Source organism: Lolium perenne, chromosome 1 (genome assembly GCF_019359855.2).
Source record: "Lolium perenne isolate Kyuss_39 chromosome 1, Kyuss_2.0, whole genome shotgun sequence".
NCBI lineage: Eukaryota > Viridiplantae > Streptophyta > Magnoliopsida > Poales > Poaceae > Lolium > Lolium perenne.
The window spans coordinates 50,472,978-50,495,731 of NC_067244.2; positions in this window are offsets into that span (position 1 = coordinate 50,472,978).

The window sequence follows — 22,754 nt, forward strand, 5'->3', positions numbered from 1 at the left end:
ATTTTTGGTAGACCTTTTCTAAATACTTGTGGAGCTGTTATAGATTGCAAGAAAGAGAAAATTTTGACTAAATTTGCTGGTGAATCTTATGAGTTTAATTTCTCTAAATTTGCCAAAACTCCTTATAAAGCTGATTCGCCTAATAATGATTTTAGAGTTGAACAGTGTGCATCTATTGCTCTTGCTCCTAATAATCCTTTGCAGCAACATCTGGAGAATAGTGAGAGTGAAGTCTTTAGGGAAGAAAGAAATGAGCTTGATGAAATTTTCTTCGTCAACCTATTCTTAAGCATGATTTACCGGTAGAAGATCTAGGTACAACACTACCACCAAAGGAAGATCCTATTTTTGATTTAAAACCATTGCCCGATAATCTTAAATATGCTCATATTGATGATAAGAAAATATATCCTGTTATTATTAGTTCTAAGCTTTCAGAGTTCGAGGAAGAAAGGTTATTGGAAATATTGAAGAAACACCGAGGAGCTATTGGCTACACTCTTGATGACTTGAAGGGGATTTCTCCCTCTATTTGCCAACATGCCATTAATATGGAAGATGATGCAAAGACTGTTGTTGAACATCAGCGTCGTCTAATTCCTAAGATGAAGGATGTGGTAAGGAATGAGGTATTAAAACTTCTTGAAGCTGGTATTATCTCTAAAGAGCTCTAAGCTCCCAGGGTTCTGAGAGCTTGTGGTTGCTCCACGGTGATCACTACTTGTGTCCCTACTGTCAGCGTGTTGTTGCCTTTTCTTATCTTAACAGAAACGTGTGCGCTTGTGTGTTCATGACGGTTCGTCCCTGCGTAAGGCGGTTGCTTGGTCAAACCAATCAACGAAATTAGTTCTGATTCGCCGCTCCATACCCGCTTGACCACATCGTCGTCCTCCTGCTATCCCCTCTAGCCGCAACGGCGGAACCGCCTAATCCCCTGTTTCGGCCGTTAACGTCCCGACAGTGACCGGACGTGTACGGCGAGCGGCGGCAGCCGTGGATTTTTGGTGGCTAAGGCATGATTAGCGGTGGGCGGACTACGGTGAGCGATGTAAATTCTGGACTTCAGCGGATTGAGGTCTGGTGCGCGGTTGCTGGCCCCGGTGGCTAGGCGAGAGGTTAGAGGTGGATGGGATCAGCTGGCTGAATCGACTCGACTCTGTAACATCAACGAACTTTGCAGCATGTTGCCTCGGCGGCTGCGGCGCTGCGGGTGGCATCCACAGCATGGTGAGCGGCGGGCGGCCTCAGCATCTGCTGTAGTTTGTTTCACGGTGGGCGGAGCACGCCGGTGGGCAGTGTGTTCTGACGTAAGGTATGGTGGTGGTTCCTCTTCAGACTTTTTATCAGCTAACAGGCCGATCTGCTTGAACTGTACAATGGGTATCTTTGTTACAGCCCATGGTTCCTTTATATTCGAGTGTGTCCTCATGTATGCATCGTGGATGTCTGATACGAATTTGTGCTCCATTCCGGGCTCATGTGCATCGCAGCTTGCTGAAGCTGCTTGTGAGCTGCCTCGTATATCCTATTGCTGATAGTAGATGGGTTAGTCCTGTGCATTGTGTTCCTAAGAAAGGAGGAATGACTGTTGTACCTAATGATAATGATGAGCTCATACCTCAAAGAGTAGTTGTAGGGTATAGAATGTGCATTGATTATCGAAAAGTTAATAAGGTTACTAAGAAAGATCATTACCCTTCACCTTTTATTGATCAAATGTTAGAAAGGTTGTCTAAAAATACTCATTTTTGCTTTCTTGATGGTTATTCTGGGTTTTCACAAATTGCTGTTAAAATTAAGGATCAAGAGAAAACCACTTTCACTTGTCCATATGGAACCTATGCTTATAGACGTATGCCTTTTGGTTTATGTAATGCTCCTGCTACTTTTCAAAGATGCATGTCTGCTATTTTTCATGGCTTTTGCGAGAATATTGTAGAGGTATTCATGGATGATTTTTTGGTCTATGGGAATTCTTTTGATAATTGTTTGCGGAACCTTGATAAAGTTTTGCAGAGATGTGAAGAAACAAACCTTGTTCTTAATTGGGAGAAATGACACTTTATGGTTAATGAAGGAATTGTATTGGGACATAAAATTTTCGAGAGAGGTATTGAAGTTGATAGAGCTAAAGTTGAAGCAATTGAGAAGATGCCCTATCCTAGGGATGTTAAAGGTATTCATAGTGTTCTTGGTCATGCTGGGTTTTATAGGAGATTTATTAAAGACTTTTCCAAGATTTCAAAACCTCTTACTAATCTTCTTCAAAAAGATGTACCTTTTGTTTTTGATGATGATTGTAAGGAAGCTTTTGAAACTCTAAAGAAATCCTTAACAACTGCTCCTATAGTTGAACCTCCTGATTGGAATTTACCTTTCGAAATTATGTGTGATGCTAGTGATTTTGCTGTAGGTGCTGTTCTTGGACAGCGAGTAAATAAAAAATTGAATGTTATTCATTATGGTAGTAAAACTCTTGATGCTGCTGATACGCGTACAGCACGCATCCGTTGGGAACCCCAAGAGGAAGGTATGATGCGTACAGCGGCAAGTTTTCCCTCAGTAAGAAACCAAGGTTTATCGAACCAGTAGGAGCCAAGAAGCATGTTGAAGGTTGATGGCGGCGGAGTGTAGTGCGGCGCAACACCAGGGATTCCGGCGCCAACGTGGAACCTGCACAACACAACCAAATTACTTTGCCCCAACGTGATAGTGAGGTTGTCAATCTCACCGGCTTGCTGTAACAAAGGATTAGATGTATAGTGTGGATGATGATTGTTTGCAGAAAACAGTAGAACAAGTATTGCAGTAGATTGTATTCGATTAAAAGAATGGACCGGGGTCCACAGTTCACTAGAGGCGTCTCTTCCATAAGAATAAGCATGTTGGGTGAACAAATTACAGTTGGGCAATTGACAAATAAAGAGGGCATGACCATGCACATACATGATATGATGAGTATTGTGAGATTTAATTGGGCATTACGACAAAGTACATAGACCGCTATCCAGCATGCATCTATGCCTAAAAAGTCCACCTTCAGGTTATCATCCGAACCCCTTCCAGTATTAAGTTGCAAACAACAGACAATTGCATTAAGTATGGTGCGTAATGTAATCAACAACTACATCCTTAGACATAGCATCGATGTTTTACCCCTAGTGGCAACAGCACATCCACAACCTTAGAACTTTCTGTCACTGTCCCAGATTTAATGGAGGCATGAACCCACTATCGAGCATAAATACTCCCTCTTGGAGTTACAAGCAAAAACTTGGCCAGAGCCTCTACTAGTAACGGAGAGCATGCAAGATCATAAACAACACATAGATAATAGATTGATAATCAACATAGCATAGTATTCTCTATTCATCGGATCCCAATAAACACAACATATAGCATTACAGATAGATGATCTTGATCATGTTAGGCAGCTCACAAGATCCAACAATGAAGCACAATTAGGAGAAGACGACCATCTAGCTACTGCTATGGACCCATAGTCCAGGGGTGAACTACTCACTCATCACTCCGGAGGCGGCCATGGCGGTGAAGAGTCCTCCGGGAGATGATTCCCCTCTCCGGCAGGGTGCCGGAGGTGATCTCCTGAATCCCCCGAGATGGGATTGGCGGCGGCGTCTCTGGAAGGTTTTCCGTATCGTGGCTCTCGGTACTGGAACTATTATCGACGAAGGCTTCTTATAGTCAGAGAGGTAGGTTTAGGGGCGACGCGAGGGGCCCACACAACAGGGCCGCGCGGCTAGCGGGTGGGCCGCGCCGCCCTGGCGTGTCGCCGCCTCGTCGCCCCACTTCGTTTCCTCTCCGGTGTTCTGGAAGCTTCGTGGAAAAATAAGATCCTGGGCGTTGATTTCGTCCAATTCCGAGAATATTTCCTTACTAGGATTTCTGAAACCAAAAACAGCAGAAAATAGCAACTGGCTCTTCGGCATCTCGTTAATAGGTTAGTGCCGGAAAATGCATAAATATGACATAAAGTATGCATAAAACATGTATGTATCATCAATAAAGTGGCATGGAACATAAGAAATTATCGATACGTTGGAGACGTATCAACATCCCCAAGCTTAGTTCCTGCTCGTCCCGAGTAGGTAAACGATAACAAAGATAATTTCTGAAGTGACATGCCACCATAATCTTGATCAATACTATTGTAAGCACATGTAATGAATGCAGCGATTCGAAGCAATGGTAAATGTAATGAGTAAACAATTGAATCATATAGCAAAGACTTTTCATGAATAGTACTTTCAAGACAAGCATCAATAAGTCTTGCATAAGAGTTAACTCATAAAGCAATAATTCAAAGTAAAGGCATTGAAGCAACACAAAGGAAGATTAAGTTTCAGCGGTTGGTTTCAACTTGTAACATGTATATCTCATGGATATTGTCAATGTAAAGTAATATAACAAGTGCAATATGCAAGTATGCAGGAATCAATGCACAGTTCACACAAGTGTTTGCTTCTTGAGATGGAGAGAAATTGGTGAACTGACTCAACATAAAAGTAAAAGAAAGGCCATTCGCAGAGGGAAGCATCGATTGCTATATTTGTGCTAGAGCTTTGGTTTTGAAAACAAGAAACAATTTTGTCAACGGTAGTAATAAAGCATATGCATCATGTAAATTATATCCTACAAGTTGCAAGCCTTATGCATAGTATACTAATAGTGCCCGCACCTTGTCCTAATTAGCTCGGATTACCTGGATTATCACCGCAATACATATGTTTTAACCAAGTGTCACAAAGGGGTACCTCTATGCCGCCTGTACAAAGGTCTAAGGAGAAAGCTCGCATTGGATTTCTCGCTTTTGATTATTCTCAACTTAGACATCCATACCGGGACAACATAGACAACAGATAATGGACTCCTCTTTAATGCTTAAGCATTCAACAACAATTAATTTTCTCATATGAGATTGAGGATATTTGTCCAAAACTGAAACTTCCATCATGGATCATGGCTTTAGTTAGCGGCCCAATGTTCTTCTCTAACAGTATGCATGCTCAAACCATTCAACTCATGGTAAATCGCCCTTACTTCAGACAAGACGGACATGCATAGCAACTCACATGATATTCAACAAAGAGTAGTTGATGGCGTCCCCAGGAACATGGTTATCGCACAACAAGCAACTTATATGAAATAAAATGCATAAGTACATATTCAATACCACAATAGTTTTTAGGCTATTTGTCCCATGAGCTATATATTGCAAAGATAAAGGATAGAAATTTAAAGGTAGCACTCAAGCAATTTACTTTGGAATGGCGGAGAAATACCATGTAGTAGGTAGGTATGGTGGACACAAGTGGCATAGTGTTTGGCTCAAGGATTTTGGATGCATGAGAAGTATTCCCTCTCGATACAAGGCTTAGGCTAGCAAGGTTATTTGAAACAAACACAAGTATGAAGCGGTACAGCAAAACTTACATAAAAGACATATTGCAAACATTATAAGACTCTACACTGTCTTCCTTGTTGTTCGACCCTTACTAGAAATTATCTAGACCTTAGAGAGACCAATTATGCAAACCAAATTTTAGCAAGCTCTATGTATTTCTTCATTAATAGGTGCAAAGTATATGATGCAAGAGCTTAAACATGACCACAACAATTGCCAAGTATCACATTATCCAAGACATTCTACCAATTACTACATGTAGCATTTCCCGTTTCCAACCATATAACAAATTAACGAAGAAGATTCAACCTTCGCCATGAATATTATGAGTAAAGCCTAAGGACATATTTGTCCATATGCAACAGCGGAGCGTGTCTCTCTCCCACACAATGAATTCTAGGATCCATTTTATTCAAACAAAACAAAAACAAAAACAAACAGACGCTCCAAGCAAAGTACATAAGATGTGATGGAATAAAAATATAGTTTCACTAGACGAACCTGATAATGTTGTCGATGAAGAAGGGGATACCTTGGGCATACCCAAGCTTAGACGCTTGAGTCTTCTTAAAATATGCAGGGGTGAACCACCGGGGCATCCCCAAGCTTAGAGCTTTCACTCTCCTTGATCATATTGTATCATCTCCCTCTCTTGATCCTTGAAAACTTCCTCCACACCAAACTCAAAACAACTCATTAGAGGGTTAGTGCACAATCAAAATTCACATGTTCAGAGGTGACATAATCATTCTTAACACTTCTGGACATTGCACAAAGCTACTGAAAGTTAATGGAATAGAAAAATCCATCAAGCATAGCAAAACAGGCAATGCGAAATAAAAGGCAGAATCTGTCAAAACAGAACAGTTCGTAAAGACGAATTTTATTGAGGCACCATACTTCCTCAAATGAAAGTGCTCAAATTTAATGAAAGTTGCGTACATATCTGAGGATCACTCACGTAAATTGGAGTAATTTTATGAGTTACCTACAGGGAATTAGGCCCAGATTCGTGACAGCAAAGAAATCTGTTTCTGTGCAGTAATCCAAATCTAGTATGAACCTTACTATCAAAGACTTTACTTGGCACAACAATGCAACAAAACTAAGATAAGGAGAGGTTGCTACAGTAGTAACAACTTCCAAGACTCAAATATAAAATAAAAGTGCAGTAGTAAAATCATGGGTTGTCTCCCATAAGCGCTTTTCTTTAACGCCTTTCAGCTAGGCGCAGAAAGTGTGTATCAAGTATTATCAAGAGATGAAGCATCAACATCATAATTTGTTCTAATGATAGAATCAAAAGGTAACTTCATTCTCTTTGTAGGGAAGTGTTCCATACCTTTCTTGAGAGGAAATTGATATTTAATATTACCTTCCTTCATATCAATGATAGCACCAACAGTTCGAAGAAAAGGTCTTCCCAATATAATGGGACAAGATGCATTGCATTCAATATCCAAGACAACAAAATCAACGGGGACAAGGTTATTGTTAACGCTAATGCGAACATTATCAACTCTCCCCAACGGTTTCTTTGTAGAGTTATCAGCAAGATTAACATCCAAATAACAATTTTTCAATGGTGGCAAGTCAAGCATATTATAGATTCTTCTAGGCATAACGGAAATACTTGCACCAAGATCACATAAAGCATTACAATCAAAGTCATTGACCTTCATCTTAATGATGGGCTCCCAACCATCCTCTAGCTTCCTAGGAATAGAAGCTTCACGATTTAATTTCTCTTCTCTAGCTTTTATGAGAGCATTTGTAATATGTTTTGTGAAAGCCAAATTTATAGCACTAGCATTAGGACTCTTAGCAAGTTTTTGTAAGAACTTTATAACTTCAGAGATGTGGCAATCATCAAAATCCAAACCATTATAATCTAAAGCAATGGGATCATTGTCCCCAATGTTGGAAAAAAAATTCAGCAGTTTTATCACAAGCAGTTTCAGCAGTTTTAGCAGTTTCAGGCAGTTTTTCACGCTTTGCATTAGAAGTGGAAACATTGCCAACACCAATTATTTTACCATTAATAGTAGGAGGTGCAGCAACATGTGGAGCATTAGCATTACTAGTGGTGGTAATAGTCCAAACTTTAGCTATATTATCTTCTTTAGCATTTTCTTCTTTCTCCCACCTAGCACGCAATTCGGCCATCAATCTTATATTCTCATTATTTATAACTTGGATGGCATTTGCTGTAGTAACAATCTTATTATTATTATTTTCATTAGGCATAACTTTTGATTTCCAAAGATCAACATCAGCAGCAAGACTATCGACTTTAGAAGCAAGTATATCAATTTTCCCAAGCTTTTCTTCAACAGATTTGTTAAAAGCAGTTTGTGTACTAATAAATTCTTTAAGCATGGCTTCAAGTCCAGGGGGTGAATTCCTATTATTATTGTAAGAATTCCCATAAGAATTACCATAGCCGTTGCCATTATTATAAGGATATGGCCTATAGTTGTTACTAGAATTGTTCCGGTAAGCATTGTTGTTAAAATTATTATTTTTAATGAAGTTTACATCAACATGTTTTTCTTGAGCAACCAATGAAGCTAACGGAACATTATTAGGATCAATATTTGTCCTACCATTCACAAGCATAGACATAATAGCATCAATCTTATCACTCAAGGAGGAGGTTTCTTCGACAGAATTTACCTTCTTACCTTGTGGAGCTCTTTCCGTGTGCCATTCAGAGTAGTTAATCATCATATTATCAAGAAGCTTTGTTGCGTCGCCAAGAGTGATGGACATAAAGGTACCTCCAGCAGCTGAATCCAATAGGTTCCGCGAAGAAAAATTCAGTCCTGCATAAAAGGTTTGGATGATCATCCAAGTAGTCAGTCCATGGGTTGGGCAATTTTTAACCAAAGATTTCATTCTTTCCCAAGCTTGGGCAACATGCTCATTATCCAATTGTTTAAAATTCATTATGGTACTTCTCAAAGATATAATTTTAGCAGGAGGATAATATCTACCAATAAAAGCATCCTTACATTTAGTCCATGAATCAATACTATTCTTAGGCAGAGATAGCAACCAATCTTTAGCTCTTCCTCTTAATGAGAAAGGAAACAATTTTAATTTTATAATGTCACCATCTACATCCTTATACTTTTGCATTTCACATAATTCAACAAAATTATTAAGATGGGCAGCAGCATCATCAGAACTAACACCAGAAAATTGCTCTCTCATAACAAGATTCAGTAAAGCAGGTTTAATTTCAAAGAATTCCGCTGTAGTAGCAGGTGGAGCAATAGGTGTGCATAAGAAATCATTATTATTTGTGGTTGTGAAGTCACACAACTTAGTATTTTCAGGAGTACCCATTTTAGCAACGGTAAATATCGCAAACTAGATAAAGTAAATGCAAGTAACTAATTTTTTTTGTGTTTTTAATATGGAGAATGCAAACAAGACAGTAAATAAAGTAAAACTAGCAACTAATTTTTTTGTGTTTTGTTTTAGTGCAGCAAACAAAGTACTAAATAAAATAAAGCAAGCCAAAAACAAAGTAAAGAGATTGGAGGTGGAGACTCCCCTTGCAGCGTGTCTTGATCTCCCCGGCAACGGCGCCAGAAAAAGAGCTTGATACGCGTACAACACGCGTCCGTTGGGAACCCCAAGAGGAAGGTGTGATGCGTACAGTGGCAAGTTTTCCCTCAGTAAGAAACCAAGGTTTATCGAACCAGTAGGAGCCAAGAAGCACGTTGAAGGTTGATGGCGGCGGAGTGTAGTGCGGCGCAACACCAGGGATTCCGGCACCAGCGTGGAACCTGCACAACACAACCAAATTACTTTGCCCCAACGTGACAGTGAGGTTGTCAATCTCACCGGCTTGCTGTAACAAAGGATTAGATGTATAGTGTGGCTGATGATTGTTTGCAGAAAACAGTAGAACAAGTATTGCAGTAGATTGTATTCGATTAAAAGAATGGACCGGGGTCCACAGTTCACTAGAGGCGTCTCTCCCATAAGAATAAGCATGTTGGGTGAACAAATTACAGTTGGGCAATTGACAAATAAAGAGGGCATGACCATGCACATACATGATATGATGAGTATTGTGAGATTTAATTGGGCATTACGACAAAGTACATAGACCGCTATCCAGCATGCATCTATGCCTAAAAAGTCCACCTTCAGGTTATCATCCGAACCCCTTCCAGTATTAAGTTGCAAACAACAGATAATTGCATTAAGTATGGTGCGTAATGTAATCAACAACTACATCCTTAGACATAGCATCGATGTTTTATCCCTAGTGGCAACAACACATCCACAACCTTAGAACTTTCTGTCATTGTCCCAGATTTAATGGAGGCATGAACCCACTATCGAGCATAAATACTCCCTCTTGGAGTTACAAGCAAAAACTTGGCCAGAGCCTCTACTAGTAACGGAGAGCATGCAAGATCATAAACAACACATAGATAATAGATTGATAATCAACATAGCATAGTATTCTCTATTCATCGGATCCCAACAAACACAACATATAGCATTACAGATAGATGATCTTGATCATGTTAGGCAGCTCACAAGATCCAACAATGAAGCACAATTAGGAGAAGACGACCATCTAGCTACTGCTATGGACCCATAGTCCAGGGGTGAACTACTCACTCATCACTCCGGAGGCGGCCATGGCGGTGAAGAGTCCTCCGGGAGATGATTCCCCTCTCCGGCAGGGTGCCGGAGGTGATCTCCTGAATCCCCCGAGATGGGATTGGCGGTGGCGTCTCTGGAAGGTTTTCCGTATCGTGGCTCTCGGTACTGGAACTATTATCGACGAAGGCTTCTTATAGTCGGAGAGGTAGGTTTAGGGGCGACGCGAGGGGCCCACACAGCAGGGCCGCGTGGCCAGGGGGTGGGCAGCGCCGCCCTGGCGTGTCGCTGCCTCGTCGCCCCACTTCGTTTCCTCTCCGGTGTTCTGGAAGCTTCGTGGAAAAATAAGATCCTGGGCGTTGATTTCGTCCATTTCCGAGAATATTTCCTTACTAGGATTTCTGAAACCAAAAACAGCAGAAAACAGCAACTGGCTCTTCGGCATCTCGTTAATAGGTTAGTGCCGGAAAATTCATAAATATGACATAAAGTATGCATAAAACATGTAGGTATCATCAATAAAGTGGCATGGAACATAAGAAATTATCGATACGTTGGAGACGTATCAGCTGCTCAAAGAAATTATGCTACAACTGAAAAAGAATTGTTAGCTGTAGTCTTTGCTTGTGACAAGTTTAGATCCTATATTGTTGATTCAAAAGTTACAATTCATACTGATCATGCTGCAATTAGATACCTAATGCAAAAGAAAGATGCTAAGCCAAGGCTTATTAGATGGGTGCTTCTGTTGCAAGAATTTGATTTGCATATTATAGACAGGAAAGGTGCTGATAATCCTGTTGCTGATAATTTGTCTAGATTGGAAAATATTGCTTATGATCCTGTTCCTGTTAATGATAGTTTTCTGAATGAATAATTGGCTGTAATAAAGGTGAGCTCGCGAGATAGCCCTTGGTATGCTGATTATGCTAACTTTATTGTTTCCAAGTACTTGCCTCCAACCTTTTCAGCTCAGCAAAGGAGGAAATTATTTTATGACTTGAGGCATTATTTTTGGGATGACCCACACTTATATAAAGAAGGAGTGGATGGTATTCTGCGAAGATGTGTTCCTGAATATGAACAACAAGAGATATTGAGCAAATGTCATGGTAGTGCTTACGGAGGACATCACGCCGGAGATAGAACTGCGCAAAAGGTTCTACAATCAGGTTTTTATTGGCCAACTCTCTTCAAAGATGCAAGGAAGTTTATTTTATCTTGTGATGAATGTCAAAGGGTTGGTAATATCACCAGACACAATGAAATGCCTATGAATTATACTCTTGTTATTGAACCATTCGATTGTTGGGGATTTGACTTCATGGGACCTTTCCCCTCTTCAGAAGGTAACACTCATATACTTGTTGCTGTTGATTATGTTACTAAATGGGTGGAAGCCATACCCACAAAAAGTGCTGATGGTGAGACCTCTTTAAGAATGCTTTTAGATATTATTTTTCCTAGATTTGGAGTTCCTAGATATCTTATGACTGATGGAGGTTCTCATTTTATTCATGGTGGTTTTAGGAAAACTCTTGCTAAATATGGTATTAATCATAGAATTGCTTCTGCTTATCATCCTCAAACTAGTGGGCAAGTAGAACTATCAAATAGAGAGATTAAATCTATCTTGCAAAAGACTGTTAATAAATCTAGAAAGAATTGGGCTAGTAAATTGAAGGAAGCATTATGGGCTTATAGAACTGCTTATAAAAATCCCATGGGTATGTCACCGTATAAAATGGTTTATGGAAAAGCTTGTCATTTACCTTTAGAACTAGAGCACAAAGCTTATTGGGCTGTAAGAGAACTAAATAAAGATCCTAAACTTGATGGTAAGAAGAGATTGCTACAATTGAGTTCTCTAGATGAATGGAGAAGTGAAGCTTATGAAAATGCTAAACTCTTTAAAGAGAAAGTTAAGAAATGGCATGATAGAAGAATTATCAAAAGAGAATTTAATATTGGGGATAAAGTCCTATTGTATCGGTCTCGTCTCAGATTCTTTGCAGGGAAATTACTCTCGAAATGGGAAGGACCATATGTCATTGTGGAGGTGTATCGTTCAGGAGCAATTAAAATTAGTTCTCTCCAAGGCGATGCCACACAAGTGGTGAATGGACAAAGACTCAAGCATTATATCTCTGGAGATTCTTATAATGAAGATGTTGATGTTATTCGAGTGGTGACACCGGAAGCCTTCATCAAAGGTCAAATTGACAGTTCTGCAGAGTTCGACTTTGAATAGGTAACAGTACTGGTAATAAAAAGTCCGCGTTTTACTTTCCGAACAATGTTTTTGCTATTTTTGGAAAATATGAAAAATTACGAGATCGAAACGGAGTGGAGGAGACGCACGTGGGCGTGCCTCCATAGGCCGACGCGGGCCCCAGCCTGGCCGCGCCGCCCTATGAGGTGGCTCCCTCGTTGCCCCTCTCCGACTCTGGTTCGACCTGGTACTTTCCTTATGCCGTAAAAATTCCTACTATATAATCCCCCGGACCCCTGGAGGTCCGTATATCGTTTTCTCGACGTGTTTTGTTTCGAGCTGTTTTCTGCCAGGATCTGTCTTTGATCTAGAAGCACCATGGTCTCCAACAACAAGGGCAAGGGGCTTTCAGAGGAAGATATTCAAGATCCCGAGTGGAAGGAGGTGGACGAGAGCATCAAGGAAGAAGATGAAGAAGAAGTGGAGGAAGACTCGCGTGCATACCCGCATGCTACCATCGCAAGCATCGAGGTGGTGGAGAACCCTTTCAGTGCCAAGAAGAGCGCAAGAATTCGCACCGGAGGAAAGGTTCCACGTCACTACCTAGCTCCAAAGACATCTCCTCCAGGCACCTACAACCCCTTCCGCAATCTAATTTATAATAGTCAAATTGAAAGGACTCCCAAGGCAGTATTGCCTAGCAATTGGGATATAGATCGTTCTAACACTGCAGGAAGGATGAAGCCTGAAGCTGAAGAGTGGGGAAATAACTCCAAGAGTTGGGACTCGCCGTCGGACATACTTCTTAACCGCGTCGAGCACAATTCAGAGATGATCCGCAACCTCATGTACAAGATTGATGAGCTTCAGGAGCTTGTTGAGAAGCTTGTCAAGAATTCATCACCACCACCACCGAAGGAGTAATTCATCATCGGTATTGGCATCCCCTTGGTTTGTTCCAAGCTTGGGGGAGTGCCGCGGTATCACATCATCACTCTCTTTTACTTTTTATTATCAAGTAGCGTCATATCATGAGTAGGGAAGTTATCATATAAGATGGATTGCAGTGTGGAAGTATCTCTCCTTTAGTTGGTTGTCTATGTATCCCTTGGTGTGAGTTATCGTTATGGAATATTAATGAGAAGTCTTATCATTTACATATTGCACATCTTATTTTAGTTTGCAATCTCTATTATATGATTGATCTTGTTATTAGTATTGGTATCACTTTGGGAGTATTGAGTAAATCTATTTGGTTTTGGCAAACTTAGCATTGGTCAATAGCAACAACACTTTGAGGTTTTAGTAGAAAAGAGAAATACATGTAGTTGTTTCATTGTCTTCCTTTCTTGTTAGCTCTCAGCTTATTATTCTGAAGTTAAAATTGTTTGTGCTTACAAGGAAGATGCATGATTGTTTCTATCACATGTATATTTCTTTTGTTTCCCTCAACTCTTATGCTTGCTAATTAACCTTGCTAGCCAAAAACCTGTACTGAGAGGGAATGCTTCTCGTGCATCTAAACCTCAACCCAAACTTATGCCATTTGTGTCCACCATACCTACCTACTACATGGTATTTTCTGCCATTCCAAGTAAATATTTCGTGTGCTACCTTTAAAACAATTCAAAATTTACTATCTCTTATTTGTGTCAATGTTTTATAGCTCATGAGGAAGTATGTGGTGTTTTATCTTTCAATCTTGTTGGGCAACTTTCACCAATGGACTAGTGGCTTCATCCACTTATCCAATAATTTTGCAAAAAGAGCTGGCAATGGGGTTCCCAGCCCCGATTAATTAACTTTCATAATTTTACAAATAGACACTCCTCCATGGTATGTGATTGTTGGAAGGCACCCGAGGATTCGGTTAGCCATGGCTTGAGAAAGCAAAGGTGGGGAGGAGTGTCATCTAAATAAAACTAAAATAAAAAGACACTCCATGGTATGAGATTGTTGGCAGGCACCCGAGGATTCAGTTAGCCATGGTTTGTGAAAGCAAAGGTTGGAAGGAGTGTCAACCAAAAATAAAACTTTATGGGAGCCGCTCTTCGAGGGTTTGTCTGGTAAGGGGGTTAGAGTACCCGCTACCATTCGTTGACAACAACAAACACCTCTCAAAATATTACTTTTATGCTCTTTATATGATTTCAAAACTGAAAAAGCTCTAGCACATGATTTAATCCCTGCTTCCCTCCGCGAAGGGCCTATCTTTTACTTTATGTTGAGTCAGTAAACCTATTTCTCTCCATCTTAAGCAAGCGTTTGAGTTGTTGTGATCAAACCATTTATATTGTGATTTACTTAATCATGTCTTTTACTTTTCCTTGTTCAGTACAAGTTTTATCTGAATGAATATAGCTTTGAAAGTTATCAATGGTTATGAGGAGATTATTATGATTGAGTATGCAAGTTGTGCCATATAAGCTTTAACATAATCTGTTAATTGTTCTCTGACCAAGAACGAAGTTTGCCATCACCAATTATGATTTCTTATGCACCTTTATTTGTGATAACCTTCTACTTGTTTCAAGTTGAATTATATGAGGAAGTTGTTCACTAGAATGTCTTGTGTGAATTAATATGATGCTTCTTGTCCGTATTTTATTTATCGACTCTTCACTCCATAAACATGTGGTCTTGTTTACCGAGTTCAGTTTCGCTTGGGGACAAGCGAAGTCTAAGCTTGGGGGGAGTTGATACGTCCATTTTGCATCACTATTTTATATCATAATTTATTGGTATTCATTGATATATTTCATATTTGGAGGTGATACTTATGTTATTTCATCTATTTTGCATGTTTCACGTTTATTGGAGGATCACGCACCGGAGTCAGGATTCTGCTGGAAAAAGCGCCGCCAGAATGCAATATTTCGGAAGATCAACAATTGACGGAAATTATATGAAAAATCCTATTTTCCAGAAGACGAAGGGAGCTAAAAGGAGGAGCCGAGGAGGGCCACCATGGGCCCCCCTCATAGGCCGGCGCGGGCCCTGCCCTAGCCGCGCCGCCATGTGGGGAGGGGGCCCACAGCCCCCTCTGGCCTCCTCTCCTCCGCGTACTTCTTCGTCCCGAAAACCTAAGCTCTGGGGGATAGTCGCGAAGAGTCACAGCCGCCTCTGCGGAGCGGAAAACACCAGAGAGAAAAGAGCTCTCTGGCAGGCTGAAATCTGCCGGGGAAATTCCCTCCCGGAGGGGGAAATCGACGCCATCGTCACCGTCATCGAGCTGGACATCATCTCCATCGCCATCACCATCATCTCCATCATCATCACCACCGTCTCCACCACTGCACCTCGTCACCGCTGTAACAATTAGGGTTGGATCTTGATTGTTTGATAGGGAAACTCTCCCGGTATTGATTTCTACTTGTTATTGATGCTATTGAGTGAAACCATTGAACCAAGGTTTATGTTCAGATTGTTATTCATCATCATATCACCTCTAATCATGTTCCATATGATGTCTCGTGAGTAGTTCGTTTAGTTCTTGAGGACATGGGTGAAGTCTAAATGTTAGTAGTGAATTATGGTTGAGTAATATTCAATGTTATGATATTTAAGTTGTTGTGTTATTCTTCTAGTGGTGTCATGTGAACGTCGACTACATGATACTTCACCTTTATGGGCCTAGGGGAATACATCTTGTACTCGTTTGCTAATTGCGGGGTTGCCGGAGTTACAGAAACCTAAACCCCCGTTGGTATATCGATGCAGGAGGGATAGCAGGATCTCAGAGTTTAAGGCTGTGGTTAGATTTATCTTAATTACTTTATTGTAGTTGCGGATGCTTGCAAGGGGTATAATCACAAGTATGTATTAGTCCTAGGAAGTGCGGTGCATTAGCATAGGTTCACCCACACAACACTTATCAAAACAATGAAGATTAATCATCTATATGAATCGAAAGCACTAGACTAAATTCCCGTGTGTCCTCAAGAACGTTTGGTTATTATAAGTAAACAAACCGGCTTGTCCTTTGTGCTAAAAAGGATTGGGCCACTCGCTGCAATTATTTCTCCCGCATTTTACTTACTCGTACTTTATTCATCTCCTACATCAAAACCCCCTGAATACTTGTCTGTGAGCATTTACAGTGAATCCTTCATCGAAACTGCTTGTCAACACCTTCTTCTCCTCGTTGGTTTCGACACTCTTACTTATCAAAAATACTGCGATACACCCCCTATACTTGTGGGTCATTAGTGGCCTGAACCTGTTATTCGCCAGCATAATGAGAGCAATGGGTTTAACAGTCGACATGCTAAGAGAGTCCGACACAGGATTCCACGGCATTATACCGACTCGACCCGCTTATTCTCTTGGAAAAATATCACTGGATGTGGTCTTCGGCACACCTGGCAATTTCAGGAAGGAAAAGATCGAGTTTGAAGTAGTTGACTGGGAATCTCAATACCATGCCATCCTCGGCAGGCCTGCGTTTGCCAGGTTTATGGCCGTACCCCATTATGCATACCTAAAACTAAAGATGCCAGGCAATAACGGGACCCCGATAACCGTTCATGGAAGCTTTACCCGATCAGACAACTGCGTCAGGGACTTCCAGAAGATCGCCTCGAAATTCGGAGCCAAGGAAGAACTCAACGCAGTCGACGCCGTTACAGATCACACACAGCCACCAGCCGATAATCGAAACGTAAGGTCCAACGAGTTCGACGCTGCGAAGGAAGCCAAGAAGCTGCAGGTGCACCCCACTGACCCGAAGTAGACGGTCAATACGTCAGCTGACCTTACTGACGCATAGGAAGGCGCGCTCATCGAGTTCCTCCGTGAGCGCTGGGAGATATTTGCATGGGAACCATCCGACATGCCAGGTATCCCCAGGGAACTCGCTGAGCACGCCCTTAACGTTGACCCAACAACCAAACCAGTACAGCAGTCAATGCGCCGATTTTCCGAACCAAAGAGAAGAGCAATTGGCGAAGAAATCAGTCGACTCCGTAAAGCAGGATTCATTCGAGAGCTGAAGGAAGCCGAGTGGGTGGCCAACCCTGTCATGGTGCCCAAAAAGGACACAACCGCTCTGCGCATGTGCATCGATTACACCAGTCTTAATAAACACTGTCCGAAAGACCACTTTCCGCTGCCTCGTATTGACCAGATAGTAGACTCCACAGCCGGATGTGATCGCCTCTCCTTCCTCGATGCATACTCCGGGTATAATGAGATCAAGCTAAAGAAAGAAGACCAGGAGCTAACTGTGTTCATCACCCCACACGGCGTTTTCTGCTACAACGTCATGAACTTCGGGCTGAAAAACGCAGGGGCAACTTACCAACGGTGCATGCAAGCTTGCCTCGGAGAGCAGATTGGGAGAAACATCGAAGTTTACATCGACGATATCATGGTAAAGACGAAGCACGCCGCCACTCTCATCGACGATTTGCGGGAAACCTTCGACAACCTAGACAAGTACAAAATCAAGCTGAATCCAAAGAAATGCTTCTTCGGAGTGCCAGGGGGACAAGTACTCGGGTACTTCATCTCAGCTAGAGGAATAGAAGCCAACGCTTTGAAGATCAAAGCTATTCTCGACATGGAGCCGCCAAAGAATCTGCACCAAGTGCAGCAGTTGGCAGGACGGTTGGCAGCGCTTAGCAGATTCATCGCCAAGCTAGGAGAAAAAGCTTTGCCCTTCTATAATTTGATGAAAAAATCAGAAAAGTTCGAATGGATAAAGGAGGCGCAAGAGTCTTTCGACAATCTGAAGAAAATCTTGTCGACATCCCCAGTCCTCGTAACCCCACGCGAGAAAGAAACGCTGCTTATGTACATAGTTGCGACAGCGCAAGTCTTCAGCAGCGTGTTGGTCGTCGAACGAGAAGAAGCCGGGAAAGTTCACGGAGTGCAGAGGCCTATTTACTACCTCAGTGAAGTACTCACACCCGCAAAGCAGAGATACCCTCATCATCAGAAGATGGCGTACGCAGTATGGAGGTCGGCTCGCAAGTTGCGACATTATTTCACGGAGCACCCGATTATTGTCGTGAGCGAAGCACCATTGAAGAACATAATGACTAACCCGGAAGCCACGGGTCGAGTGTCCCAATGGGCCATCGAAATAGCGCCACACGACATAACTTACGTTAATCGAACGGCGATAAAGTCCCAAATCCTCCCAGATTTCGTGGCAGATTGGATCCAGTCGCAGACGCCATCAACACCTGACATGTCGGGGTCGTGGACAATGTATTTCGATGGGTCAAAACGAAGCACGGGCGCAGGAGCAGGGGTAATATTGATATCGCCACAGGGAGATAAGATGAAGTACATACTACATATGAATTTCTCCCTGCCGACAAACAACGAAGCAGAATACGAAGCACTGCTGCACGGAATGAAGATGGCAAAGGCATGTGGGGCAACTCGCCTAGAAATTTACGGAGACTCAAACCTTGTGGTGCAGCAGTCGATGAACCTATGTGACACGGTCAGTGACAACATGATCGCCTATCGTCAGTTATATCAAAATATGGAAGCCAAATTTGAAGGGTGTGAGCTCAAACATATCGACAGAGCCAGCAACGAGGAAGCCGACACTCTGGCGAATATCGGGTCCATGTGCTCCCCCATTCCAGATGAGTGTTCTACGAAGTCATCACTCAACGATCGATAAAAGAGAAAGCATCGACACCCTTAAAACCATCGGCTGATGAATCGGAAGCAAGCCAGCAACAAACTGTCAAAGAATCTCCACCTCCATCAGCGGAACAAGTCCTCCTCCTCGAGCCATTATGGACCAAACCATTTCTAGCGTACCTGACGAAGCAGGAGCTGCCGGAGGATTCGGTGGAAGCAAGGCGAATCGTCAGATGATCAAAAGCCTTCACTGTGGTAAATGGTGAACTTTACAAGCGTAGCATCTCGGGTATCTTCCAAAGGTGTATTGCCATTGCCGATGGAAAAGCGCTGTTGCACGAGATACACGAGGGAACTTGCGGACACCATGCAGGAAGCAGGGCCCTTGTGGCGAAAGCCTTCAGGGCAGGATTTTACTGGCCAACGGCGGCGTCGGATGCTCGAGATCTGGTCATGAAATGTGACCCCTGCCAGCGCTTCTCACCAAAACCGCACGCCCCTGCGACAGATCTGATGACAATACCCCTGGCATGGCCCTTTGCTCAATGGGGACTCGACCAAGTTTGACCACTGCCGAGGTCATCGCCTGGAGGACACACGTACTTACTGGTTGCAGTCGACAAGTTCACCAAGTGGATCGAAGCAGTACGTACCCGTTCGAAACCAGAAAGCCGAAACGGCTGTTCAATTCTTCAGGGGAATAACCCGTCGATTTGGAATGCCTCACAGTATTGTCACAGACAACGGATCTAACTTTGATTCCAAAGAGTTTCAGAAATTTTGCGATGACGGAGGTATCAAACTGAAATTTGCATCATTGGCCCACCCACAGACCAACGGCCAAGTGGAAAGGATTAATGGTCTAATAGGGGATGACCTCAAGAAACGCCTTACAGGTCCAGCTGGAGCCTGGGTTGAGGAGTTACCATCCGTACTCTAGAGTTTGCGTACTACACCTAACAGGTCAACCCAATACACCCCGTTCTTCTTGGTACATGGAGCCGAAGCAGTTCTACTAGCCGACGTTCGGTTTGAAGCTCCTCGGGTGACAACATACACAGAATCCACTTCCAACATCGCACTGCAGGATGCCGTGGACCTCCTTGACGAAGCACGAGATATCGCTTTGGCAAGAACGACGGTATACCAGCAGGCGTTGAGAAATTATCACAGCCAACGAATACGCAGTCGAAGCTTTAATGTTGGAGATATGGTACTACGGCTGAAGCAAGAAAGACCCTTGAAACTTGAATCTCCATGGGAAGGACCATACATCATCACTGAAGTGATACCAGGAGGAGCATATCGGCTCAAAAACCCAGCTTCGGGAAAAGACGTTGAGAATCCATGGAACATCCCACAGTTGCGATGGTTCTATACATAGGATACAATTGTTTTTTATTACTTCGACAGCCCTTAAGGTTGCTTTTGCGTTATGAATAAAATTCTAATCAGGTTTTCTACCTTTTTTCTTGATCCAGGCCTCATCATCCGAACAGATCGTTCGGGGCCCCTGCCATCGGCTCTTACTCCCATCGGGAGCGCTGGCCTAAAAAATACGCTTGCACAATGTCATTAATTAAATACTCTCAACGGGAGCTAAGATTAATGACACACAAAAACAACCAATCCAAGCCTCGAGAAAATACGCGAGTGCTGCAGTCGATGGTTACAGTATCACAAAATAAGGCTCAAACCGGTGCACCGCGTGACGAAGCCAAGCGTCTAATTCCCTCGATTAAGTCGATGGGTGTCGCTCTTACAAAACCTACATATCGACTTCGCAATAAGATTGCAAATCACAACGAAGTCGTCGGGAGAGCAGGTTGAACTGATCACTCAGCCGCCCTCGACAATAAATTACCAATCGAACTAACATAGTGTGCAACGCACACGATAAATTTATACAAAATAATCTTATGCATGTACAAGGTTATTACATTCATGACTGGGCTCCCTGGTTCCCTTGGGCCCTCAGATCTCTCTCGAGGCCTGTCTCCATCTGAGAGATAATGGTATATGCAGGACCTCTAGCGATATCATAATATTGACCTAAACTCCTCTCGGTGTTTGCTACGGCTTTCAAGTCTAAAGATGGATGACATGCCAATACTGAAGCAAAGGCAAGTTCAGCACCAGCCAGAAGCTCTTTCCGCACCAGCTGTCGAATCCTCTCAGGAGACTTAAATCGGGTAAACAGAGCAGACAAAGTTTCGGGTGCCTGATCCAGAGGGAACAAAGTCTTCCAAACCATCGTGAGACGAGCGTGGAATTTATCAAAGTAGTAATGCAGCTTCTCTACCCGATGCTCAAACTTCGCCATGATAACAGCCTTCGGACGATGCAGCCATAAATCGTGTTTCGGGTGAGCAACGTCAGTCATCGCCTCGACCTTTTCATGGATCTTCTTGTTCTCTTCAGATTTAACTGAAGATACGACTGTAAAGGAACAAATATCAGTTAAGGGAACATCCAAGCTACGCCAGGAATCAAAAGATGGGTTAACACTTACAGCCCAAACTTTCGGTAGCGATATGAAGACCATCGAGAGCATATTGCTCAATAGCAGTTGCTATTTCACCCTTTTTCTTCACCAACGCTGCCATTGCGCGAAGAGAGGTGATGTCTTTATTCAAACGAGACACTTGGTCACGTAAGCGACGAGCAAGGTCAGATTCATCGTTAGTCGAAGGATTTGGAAAAAGCTCGGCACGGGAAGAAGATGAAGGAATCTGCAGTACAATCTTCGGTTCAGAACGACATTAACATAAAACTCCCATCGGGAGTGCTTAGCATGTATGTTACATTCAAAAGATTGTTCAAACTGGCAACAGAGCCGAAATAAAACAGGGCCAAGTCACATTGCGATTGGTCTTATTTACAATTAATGACGCAAGTGTTCAAGGAAGCGCTGATGATGAGCCAGGGGCAGCTTCAGGAATAGGCTTGGCCTGTGCTTCATCTACCAACTTCAGGAGCTGATTGGCACATGTCACTGCCGATCATTTGAAGGGTTCAAGGTCGACTAAATGATTGTCGTCATCCACAGGCAATGCCTTAGACAACTTCTCTAAGTCAGACCCCATCCCATAGCCCATCATCAGCTGGAAAGTAAGAACCGCCCCAAACAAGCGTGAACAGCGTTTCAATACCTCTACAGGCTCGGAAGAATCGACAAGGAAAGCATCTGCCATCTTGCCAAGAGTCTTGTCCTGCTTCATCTTTGGGAAAATCATCGAGTATAGCCTCGACAATGCTCCTTTAGTCTTCTGCAGAAGTCCAAGAACTTGGACATTGGACTCAGCGGCGAGCGAAAGGGCATCAGATGTAGAGTCCTCCCGAAGCTGATGATCTCGAGTGATGGTTATATCGGCAACCTCTGAAAGAAGGACAGATCAGCAACCAGAAAGGAAATACCAAGAAAGAAACCATGTGCCATGAATTTTACCCAATAAATCCTTGATGGATTCACGGAGGACGCCTTCCTTCTTATCGGTTGCAACCGCAGCCTCACGCCTGGCGTCCTGTTCATCTTTCATCTGCCGCTTTAGCTTCTTCTACTCCTCCTGCAGCAAGACATTTTCATTCTTGGCGTCGGTGGCAAGCCTGTTGGCCTCCAGCACCTGATCAGCCGAAGTTTTGACAGTCTTCCGAAGCTGGGCGTTTTCAGCCTCTAGTCGGGTGAACTGCTCAGCGAAATCTACCACAGCGTCGACTGTGGCATAAATCGGCTGCATTAAGGGAAATCAAGAAGACTCAGTTGGGTATGTAAAAAAAAGCCGGCAAAGCAAGGAAGAATTCAAGGAAAACTAAACACTTACGTGGTCACGAGCAGCCGATGAAGTAGGAACATCGCCAGGAGGAATAACCTTCGACACCGGAATT